Here is a 9,453-nt window from a genome sequence, read left to right as displayed (position 1 = left end):
CAACACGGACCTCTCCGCCCACGAGAGGAAACGACTCCCCAGCAGCCCCTCTGGCCTCTTGTACCCCAGCCTGGCTCCCTGTACGCTGTCCCTAAGCACAAGGAACCCCAGATATAAGCCTCTGGAATCCATATCCTCTTAGCATCTGAGGTCGAGTGGCCCCCTGTTCCATCCTTCACCCAGTCGTCCGTACAACATATCCTGAAAGCCTCCCAAGCCCTGGTCTGCCCTCAGGGGTCCCACCACCTCCAGATCCTGTGCCCCCCACCCCTCCACCTGATAGTACCTGGTTCAGGGTGGAAACGCTAGCCAAGCTGCTCCAGCGGTGGGGGGAAAAATAGAACTTCAGCAGGCAACTCCCAGACAAAGATTTGAACCTGGGGAGATGAGAGCCCTGGAGTGGCTGGGGCCAGTCATTACATGGTGGGGAACACGTTCCTGAGGGGGGATCCCATGGAGAAGAAAGCAGATGTGTGATGTCTGAGCCCCTTGAAGCAAGGGCTCCCCCAGACAGGAATTTCCAAGTAAGCCACCTGTCTCACTGCCATCAACAGCAAGTCTCCAGAAGGAAGCAGGCACCTCTCTACTTCAGGTCCAGAGCCTCCTTCAGAGCCGTCGGGGAGGCGGAGTGGGGGTGCGGTAGGGGGTATGATAGGACACAGGTCAGGGTCCTCGTTCTGGCCTCGAGGCGCAGGCTACCTCAGTGGGAGGCCTGGCAAGCGTCCCCTCCTTACATCTTCACCTTGGGGTTTAAGTTGACCTTGCGTCTCCAGGAGCGGTCCTCCCTCTGAGCTGCAGGAAAGAGGGCCGATGCCCCAAAGACAGGAAGTGGTTCAAAATAGGCTGGGGGAGCCGCTGGAAAGGCCATCCAGGCAGGAAATGCTCTGGGAGTGGGGAGGAGAATGGCGGGGTTCCTTCAGCAAAACTGTCCTCTTGGAGCCCCTTCCCCCGGGCACGAGGGGCCCCTGCGTCACGGGCACACAGTCTCATGCACGGACAGGCCTCGTTGGTGACCATGCACACTCACAGATAGGAGCTGCGGTGTGCACTCTGAAAAGAAGCGCAAGCTGTTACGAGGGCATAGGAGAGGGGCCTGGCCTGACACAGCAGCAGGGAAGGCCTCCCTGAGTCAGACCCAAAGGCCCTGGGGTCAGGGGTCATTGCAGCAGACACCATGCAGTGGGGCCCCACTGTCTGTGCCCACCTCCTCTGTGGCAGAAGTGGGCACACGTGAACTACATTTCCCAGAATCCATTACAACAAGGGTTAAATTAGATTCCACCAATCAGGGGCGCTCGTGTGTGATTTGGAAGTTTTGGGGTTTTCTGCTGGTAAGTATGGTTGTGAAGATGATGGGTCTCGGCAGGGATGGTCCAGGCTCCAACTTCATGGGGGCTCAACCAGCAGCTGCAGCAGCTGAAGTGGCTTCTGATCCCTGGATCCCAGTTGAAAGGCTCTTCACTTGAACTAGCAGTTCCCATGGTAGGTACGGATCACCTCCTCCCCAAGGGTGGCCCAGGTGGGGCCAGGTTCTGCCATGATTTCTGCAATCATCCCGGAGGCTCCACCAGGTCCCCCAAAGTAGCACCCGAGTCCCTGTATTAAGTCTCCTGCTTAAAATGCCTGGAGTGACTTTAGTATCTCTAACTGAGACACTAGGCAGAGAACCAAAGAATGGTCCAGATGAAGTGCCTGGCAGGAGTGGGACAGCCTTGCTGCAGAGAAGGGATGCGGAGAGGCAGGGAGCCTAGTTGGGAGCTATGACATGGTATGACAAAAGCCTGAATGAGGCAGGGACGGTGGGATGGAGCAGAAGGGAAGGGTAAGGGTAAGAAATAAGCCGGACTTAGTAACTGTGGTCATGAAGGGCTCTCCTTGGACCAATGAGGTTCCATGACTCTTAGGAAGCAAATAAAGCAGTGTGGTGCCATGGGGAGAGCAGGGCCTTGGGGGTGCCAGGTAAGACAGCTCTGACCCCCAAGCTCATGTGGCTTATCTTCCAGCAAGGGACACAGATCAACAAGTGGATAAAATTATTTCCAAAAGTGACAAGTGCTACTGAAAAGAGGGTAGCTTTGGAATAAAATAGTCAATAGACCAATAAATTGGTCAAGAGATGCCTCTCAGAGGAGGGGACAGTTGGGTTGATAACTGAAGGGTGAGAAGGCAGCCATGGGAGGCTGAAGGAAGGACCATCCAAGCAAAGGGAATAGCCAATGCAAAGTACTCAGCTCAGGAAGGGACATGACGTGGGACGCCTGAGTGACTCAGTGAGTTAAGTGTCTGCCTTCTGCTCAGATCACAATTCCAGGGTCCTGAAATCGAGTTCCGCATCAGGCTCCTTGCTCAATGGAAAGTCTGCTTCTCCCTTTCCTCTGCCCCTCTCCCTGCCTGTGTGCATGCTCTCTCTCTTTCAAATAAATAAATAAAATCTAAAAAAAAAAAAAAAGAAGAGGAAGGGACGGGATGTGTCCAGGGCTCACACAGAGGCAGGATGGTTATGATAGATAAGCAAGAAAAGAAGAGAGGAGATGGGGTCCCAGAGGAAGGTTGGAAAGGGGGTAAAAACTCTCAGTCATCCAGAAGCTTTGATTAACCAGAATGTTCCACCCTTCCTGTTCAAGCATTAATGCCATTAATTTGGCAAATGAGTGAGCCATGTGTTAAAGGGTCACCAGAAACCAGACAAATAGTAGGAAAGACGTGTAACTGGGAAGGGGACCAGAATCCAATAAAGACAGGAATCACTGGCTACCAAACACCAAACAGAGTGGGGCTAAAATCCCTGTCAGATGGAAGGAAGAGAAGAGAAGGATGGGGATGAAGGGAGAAATCTTCCAGAGGATTCCAGGTCAGATGCCAGATGAAGCAGGACTTTTCTGGTGGCAGGTGATGACCTGACCTCAACCGGCCTAACTAAAATGAGCGTTACTGACGTAAGTAGCTGAAAACCCAGGCAGGAAATTAAGCCCAAATTAAGGGTTCTAAATACCATCACTATTCCCAGCTTTTTCAGTTTTTAGCTCACCTTCTCTGGTGGCTTCACTCTCCTCCTGGTGGAGAGATGGCTGCCATAGTTCCAGCCCTCGTGTCCATCTGCTCAGCCTGGAGGCCGTCAGAAACAGGAATGCCTCCGGTTGACTTGGATCAGGACTGTCTCTGAGCCTATTGTGGTGGGCAGGGGAATGCAGGGCATTGGCTAGCTGTGGCTGGGGTGGCCCACCCCCAGAGCCAGCCAGGGCCAGCCCCAGGCAATCACTGGGCCCACGGTGGGGGAGGGGAGGGTTTGTTCCCAGGGGGGATGGGGTGAGTTATTGAAAGAAGAGGGAATGGATGCTGGTCCACCAAGGACTTCCAACAAGAGCCACCAAAACTCTAATACCACTACTAGTCTCCACCATCATCACCATTCTTATCCACTGAGCACTGGCTCTACCTCTGAACCTGCTGAGCACTTCACATATATTACCTTTGTCAGTGCTCCTGACCCCTTAAGGGGATCTTCATTCCCTCAGGCAACAGTTGTTTTTCAGGTACCTTCTAAGAACCTTGCCTCCGTCCCAAGTGTCAGGGACACCGCAGGTTGTGAACAAAGCAGGAAGCGTCCCCACCTTCAACCTTCCATGCTGACCTTCCAGCAAGAAGGAGCTCCATCAGCAAAGTTCGTGAAGGCTAAAAATGCCTGCGAGACACCGAATCAGGAAGGGGAGCAGGGGAGGATTTAAACAAAGAAATGAGAAGTGACGTTTGAGGAGAACTCACAGGATGTGAGGAAGCGGACCTTGGTGGTATCTGAGTGGAGCACCTTCCAGGAAGAGGGAACAGGCATTGCAAGGGCCCTGGGGCAGGCCTGGGCCTGTGTGTATGAGGAGCAGGAGGAAGACCGTGCGTGGGGGGTGAAGGATGGGGGCGAATGGTAGGAAAGGAGGAGAGGAGAAAGGAGGGGAGGACTCTGGATGACGCAGGAGCCTGGGGAGAGTTTTGAGCAAAGGGGGGACTGGTTAAAGTGGGATCCTGTCACCTGCCCTGGGGAGAAGAGGTTGTGTTTGGAACACAAAGGACCCAGGCAGGAGGTGGGGAGCCCAGGGAGGCCTGGGACTGAGTGGCAGCAGGGGATCGGGCAAAGAGGTCAGATTCGATGCACAGTGAAGGCAGAGTGGGCAGGGTTTGTGGGCACACTGGGTAAGGGGGTGAGGGAAAGAGATGCCCATATACCCATGAGAAAACCTGGGCACAGAGGCTTAAGAAACTTGATCTGGGCTCTGACTTTACCTTGGTGGGCTGTGTGCACTCAGGGCACCTGCCTGGCTGTGGGGGCCCCTGGAGGAAGGGGCTCCCTACAGTCCAGCCAGGAGCCGAGGAGTAGAGGTTGCCCAGGCTCTCTGGAGAGAAACCCAGAGGGACAGAGAGCAGAGGCTGGTGTGTTTTTCAGGAAGGAAATCTTCGCTGCTGTAACAGTCTGGGAGTCTCGGCTCAGCCCAGCAGTCCGGCCCGCCAGGAAGCGCCCCCTCCCGCCCAGCTTGCTGGTCCCAAGGCAAACACTTTTGAGGACAGGAAGGGGAGAGGTGAGGTGAGTATCAAAGCAGCTGTGGAATTCAGGGGCGGGCCAAGCAAGGGGGTCCTTGCCATCTTAAGTGCTGCTGGTGACTTCCAAGACCCCAGACCGTGAGCAGACAGTGGGTTGGGGGTGGTGGGGGTGGGGTGAGCCAGCTCAAGGACCGGCCCCACAATGCATCGCATTACCCATTACCCGGGCCGGAATTCCTGCAGGACGCTTTGTTCTAGATGGCAGCCCTGCTAGGGCCATCAGGCCTGGGCCGTGGCCTAGGTGGCAGGCCAGAATGAGGCCTCAGGAAGCCCTCAGCCGGGTACGGGGCTGGGCACTGCCCCGCAGTCCTGCCAGCCCTTCTGCGGGCACCCTCCACCTCACCGGCGCCACAGCCCCCCCTGGGCCTCCCGCCCTGGAGCCGCCTGGAAACTGGGTCCGGTCCAGCCGGACAGGCTGTGTTAACTCCAGCTGGGGGCCTTCGTTGAGGCCACCCCAGTTTCCTGCAGCCATGCCCACTGTCTACAACCGAGTCCACCGGTCCCGCTTCCCCCCTCCCTCACCAAGCCTCCCCCTCTTCCTGCCCTGCCCCTCTCCCTCACAGCACAACCTGCCCTGGAATGGCAGTATGGTTCACAGTGGAAACTCTGCAGAACGGCTCCAGACTGTGTGACGTCAGGAAAGCAACTTAACCTCTCTGTGCTTCGGCTTCCTCTGCTTTACAAAAGGCCACCGGCTCCCCTGTAGATGTAATAAAGCAGGGGCATCCATGCGAGGAGGAACCCTCAGATTTGGGGAACTGATTCAGAATCATGCCATCAGAAACATCCAGAGGAAAAGCCTGTTATGTTCAGTACTGAGTTTTGGTGTTACTTTGATTTGTGGAGTTTTTTAGAACAAACAGAAAGCCAGGCACTGTTCTAAGCTTGTCGCCTGTACAGAGGCACCACCAACGGCAGCAACTTCCCACTCTGATAAAGGAGGAGGGAGACTGCACCACAGACAGGCGGACACGATGCCCAGAGGTGGGAAGTTGCAGAATTAGAATTCAACCTTGGCATTCTAGCTCCTGGTCCACGCTCATAAGCGCCGCTTTGCACCCCCAAGTTCTTAGGGCTCCTGAGGTCTCATGCCTTCCCTTCCCCTGCCACCCTCAGAGGACTAAAGCCCCCATCTTTACAGAGAGAGAAGATTATTCTCCAGAACTGTGTAAGACGGGTGTGTGTGTGTGTGTGTGTGTGTGTATGTGAGCACATGTGTGAGTGTAGGCGGGTGTGTGTGTGTGTGTGAGCACACGTGTGAGTGTAGGCAGGTGTGTGTGTGTGAGCACGTGTGTGAGTGTATTGTGTGCATGCGCATATACGTGTGAGTGTGTGCGTGTTTGAGCGGGTTGTGGGTAGAAGTGTGCGGCGTGGGTGAGAGTGTGTGCTGTGTGGCAGGTGAAGTGTGATGTGTTTGAGTGGAGGTATGGACGGCGCACACGTGGGTGTGCATAGATGTGGGGTGTGTGTGAGCGCATGGGGTGCGAGGGAGGATGTTGTGAGCGCCCTGTGCTCACGTGCGCAGCAGCCTGGGGAGCTCCTGAGAGGAGCTAGAAAGAGGGAGTAGGGCAGGGGTGAGGCTTTGGATGTGCCTGAAAAAATTAAAGAGCAATTAGTCAAAGCTGAATTGTTTTTCTAAACTCCTAATGCAAACAACATGTGGGGCAGCGCCCAGATGGTGCCCGGGAGCCCCTGACAGGGTCCTCAGGAAACAGGTGCTCCTGGAATATTTCCTGCCGCTGGGCTGTGGCGGGCCAGTGAGGTCGCCATGTTCTTTATTACTGTCAGGCAGGGCCCAGCTGCAGGCCTGTCCAGCTGGGTGGAAACCCACGGCCGCCGGTCACAACAATGCTGGCCTCAGCTGGGACAGGCCCCACGGCTCTGCCAGGCCCCTCGTTGCCAGCCAGTATGAGGTGTGTCCTGGGCCAGGGTCGCGGGGTGCGGGAGCCGTGCTCTCTTGACTCCGCGCAACTGCCCAAGAGTAGGTCGTGAGCCTCTTTAATCTGGAAAGCTATTGCCGATTATTCTCCCAAAGTGTTGGACCAACGCATGGTACCGTCAGCAGTGGGTGCCAGGCCTTGTTTTCCTTCTACAAGCCTGGAGTACTCTCAGTCTTCTTCATTCTGGTCAGTCTGACAGAGCAGGATGGTATCTCCCAAGAAGAGGGACACAGTGATGCCCGTGTTGTAGGAAAATCATTAGGGGCGGCTAAATTGAGGATAGATTGGGGGATAACCAAGATTATGTTCAGTCACACACACACACACACACACACAGAGTGTGTGCTTCAGTGACTTAAATAAGGATGTATTTATCTCACATAAGGGGAAATCCAAATGCTGTCCAGTGTCTGGAGGACGCCTGGGCTGAAATCTCTGTGCATCTTTCTTTATTGTCACAAGATGGATGCTGTCATTCCAGCCATTAGATCCACATTCAAGACAAGGGAAGAGGGAAGAACGAGGACGGCTTAGAGCTGAGTCCATCTCTTTTCATCAGGAAAGAAAAGCCCTCCTCAAAGTGACCCAGCTGATTAGCTGCTGCTCTTTTACAGGCAGAGGGTGGGGATGGATGTTGGGCAGCTGACCACTGGTGTCTGCCACGATGGGTTCCAGTATACCAGCTGCCAGACATTGTTGCTGTGGGTCAGCCTGGGCCCTGCCCCACCTGGCCCCGCTCAATGAGCCTCCAGCCACCTACTGACAGCATGGTGGGTCCTGCAACCAGCAAGAGTTCAGCCTGGAATAATACCAGGAGCTTCTTTCCAGCTCAAGGTATGCCTCAAAAATTGTTTCCAAGCTTCTGGTGAGGGATACAAGGCCACTTCCTGCCCAGTATGGGAGCCAGTTAGTTGGGTCTCAGGCTTCTAGAACATTTCATCTGCCTTGATCTCTGACATGGAAAGGAAGTCTAACCTTGTGCCCAGGAGACACACTGGCTCCCACCAGCCCTTTCCCAGCATGGAATCCTGCCTTGAACACCCATCCTGGCTGTACCAAGTGAATAACAAGCTGCTTCTCCGACCATCTGCTCTGCCTGTCCATCCTTCCCTCTTTCTTGTGGCTTCCTGATACTTCCTGGACACGGCATGAGCTACGGCTGTCCTGCCATTGCCCCCAGACTCTGGGCCCACCCACACAGTCCCAGAATGCCATAATTCTTTCAGAAATATTTTTTTAATCAGAAGAGTATGGGGCTTCTGGGTGGCTTCGTTGGTTAAGCATCCAACTCTTGATTTCAGCTCAGGTCACGATCTCAGGGTCATGAGATCCAGCCCCGCATGAGGCTCCACGCTCAGCCTGAAGCCTGCTTGAGATTCCCTCTTCCTCTCCCTCTGCCCCTCTCCTACTCACTCACGTGCTTATGCTCTCTCACTCTCTCTCTCAAAAAAAAAGTGCATGGTAGGAAGAGGTGCCCGGGGGTCTCAGTCAGTGGAGTGTGTGCGACTCTTGATCTTAGGGTCATGAATTTAAGCCCCATGTTTACTTAAAAAATAAAAGAGTACATGGGAGTTCCACTTCCAGCAAAATGACAGTGGGCAATAGGCAATCATCATTCTAATAATAGCTGGCACATCGCGCTTACTATATCTAGACACTATTCTAAACATTTTATATGTTTGTTCATAGTGATCCTCTGTGGTGGGAATATGAGTCTTTCATTTTTCAGATGAGAAAATTGAGGCACAGAAAGGATAAGTAGCCTGCCCAAGTCACACAATTATGAGTAGCTTAGTATTTCCTGGAATTGGATAAAGTCTAATAAACATTCCTTTCAATGCACTGCAGATCTTGTAGGAAGAAAGGAGAGAATGGAGGGAGGGAGAGAAGGAGGGAGGGAGGAAGGAAGGAAGAAGGGAAATTCCTAAGGCTCAAAAGTGAAGGAGTATCAAAAAGTGAAGAAAGAGCGACTTCACAGTGGAGACGCCTGACAAGCATGACCAGGTGCTCAAGGTCAACACCCACAGTGACAGACCATGTTGACAGCACACTCCCGTGATCTGACATGATGAGAATGACCCTCTACCCCTGAGGTCTTCCTCCCCCAAATCATTAACATCTTCCAATAAAATTGCAGCGCTTACGCAGAGAGATCCCATACTTCCCCACCCAGTTCCCCTTATTAGTAGTATTTTCCACGAGTGTGGCACTTTTGTTACAATTAATGAATAACACTGACATTATTATTTTAATTAATAATTATTAACTAATTAATTATTAACATTATTATGAACTCAAATCCATACTTTATTCGGATGTCCTTAGTTTTACCTAATGTCCTTTTCGTCCCAGGACCCCATCCAGGGTGCCTGTGGCATTTAACCCTCTCCTTAAGCTCCTTTTGGCTATACCAGTTTCTCGCTTGCTGAAAATAAACAGTGGGGATTGACAGATCAATAGTTTGATCGATCAATAGATCCACTTATGATCTATAGTGTTTTCCAATTTCCATGGTGTAAACTCTCCCACCACAGCCCATTTCAAGCTGCCAATGGGATGTCACTCGACCAATTGCTAGCCCACAATCAACTCTTGCAAGCTGACAGGAGCTGGCTCGGGCTCACCGCTGCCTCAGCACCAAGTGGAGAAAGAGTTACAAGAAAGAATTACAAGAATGAAAGAGTGTCCACCATATTAAATGCTGTTGACCTGCCAAATTAGATAAGGACCTCTGCAATGATGGATATAACATTTTTTTTCTTTTTTTAGTGATCTCTTCCCCTAACATGGGGCTAGAACTCATGACCCTGAGATCAAGAGTCACACGCTCCACCAACTGAGTCAACCAGGCGCCCTGGATGTGTATGACATTTTGCCACACAAAAATGTTAAATCTAGTTCAGACAAGAGGCAAAAATAATATGAC

At 52.7% G+C, this 9,453-nt stretch overlaps 1 long non-coding RNA gene across 1 annotated transcript; it reads left to right on the top strand.

The window, feature by feature from the left end:
- The first annotated feature begins 1,415 nt into the window (after nt 1-1,415).
- LOC116586175 lies at nt 1,416-7,356 on the top strand. The gene is made up of 3 exons (XR_004283928.1): nt 1,416-1,482; nt 4,433-4,570; nt 7,142-7,356. It is a non-coding gene; the product is annotated as an uncharacterized LOC116586175 (long non-coding RNA).
- Nucleotides 7,357-9,453: the final 2,097 nt, after the last annotated feature.

This window comes from Mustela erminea, chromosome 1 (genome assembly GCF_009829155.1).
Source record: "Mustela erminea isolate mMusErm1 chromosome 1, mMusErm1.Pri, whole genome shotgun sequence".
Classification (NCBI taxonomy): Eukaryota; Metazoa; Chordata; class Mammalia; order Carnivora; family Mustelidae; genus Mustela; species Mustela erminea.
This window is presented reverse-complemented; position numbering and strand designations above follow the sequence as displayed.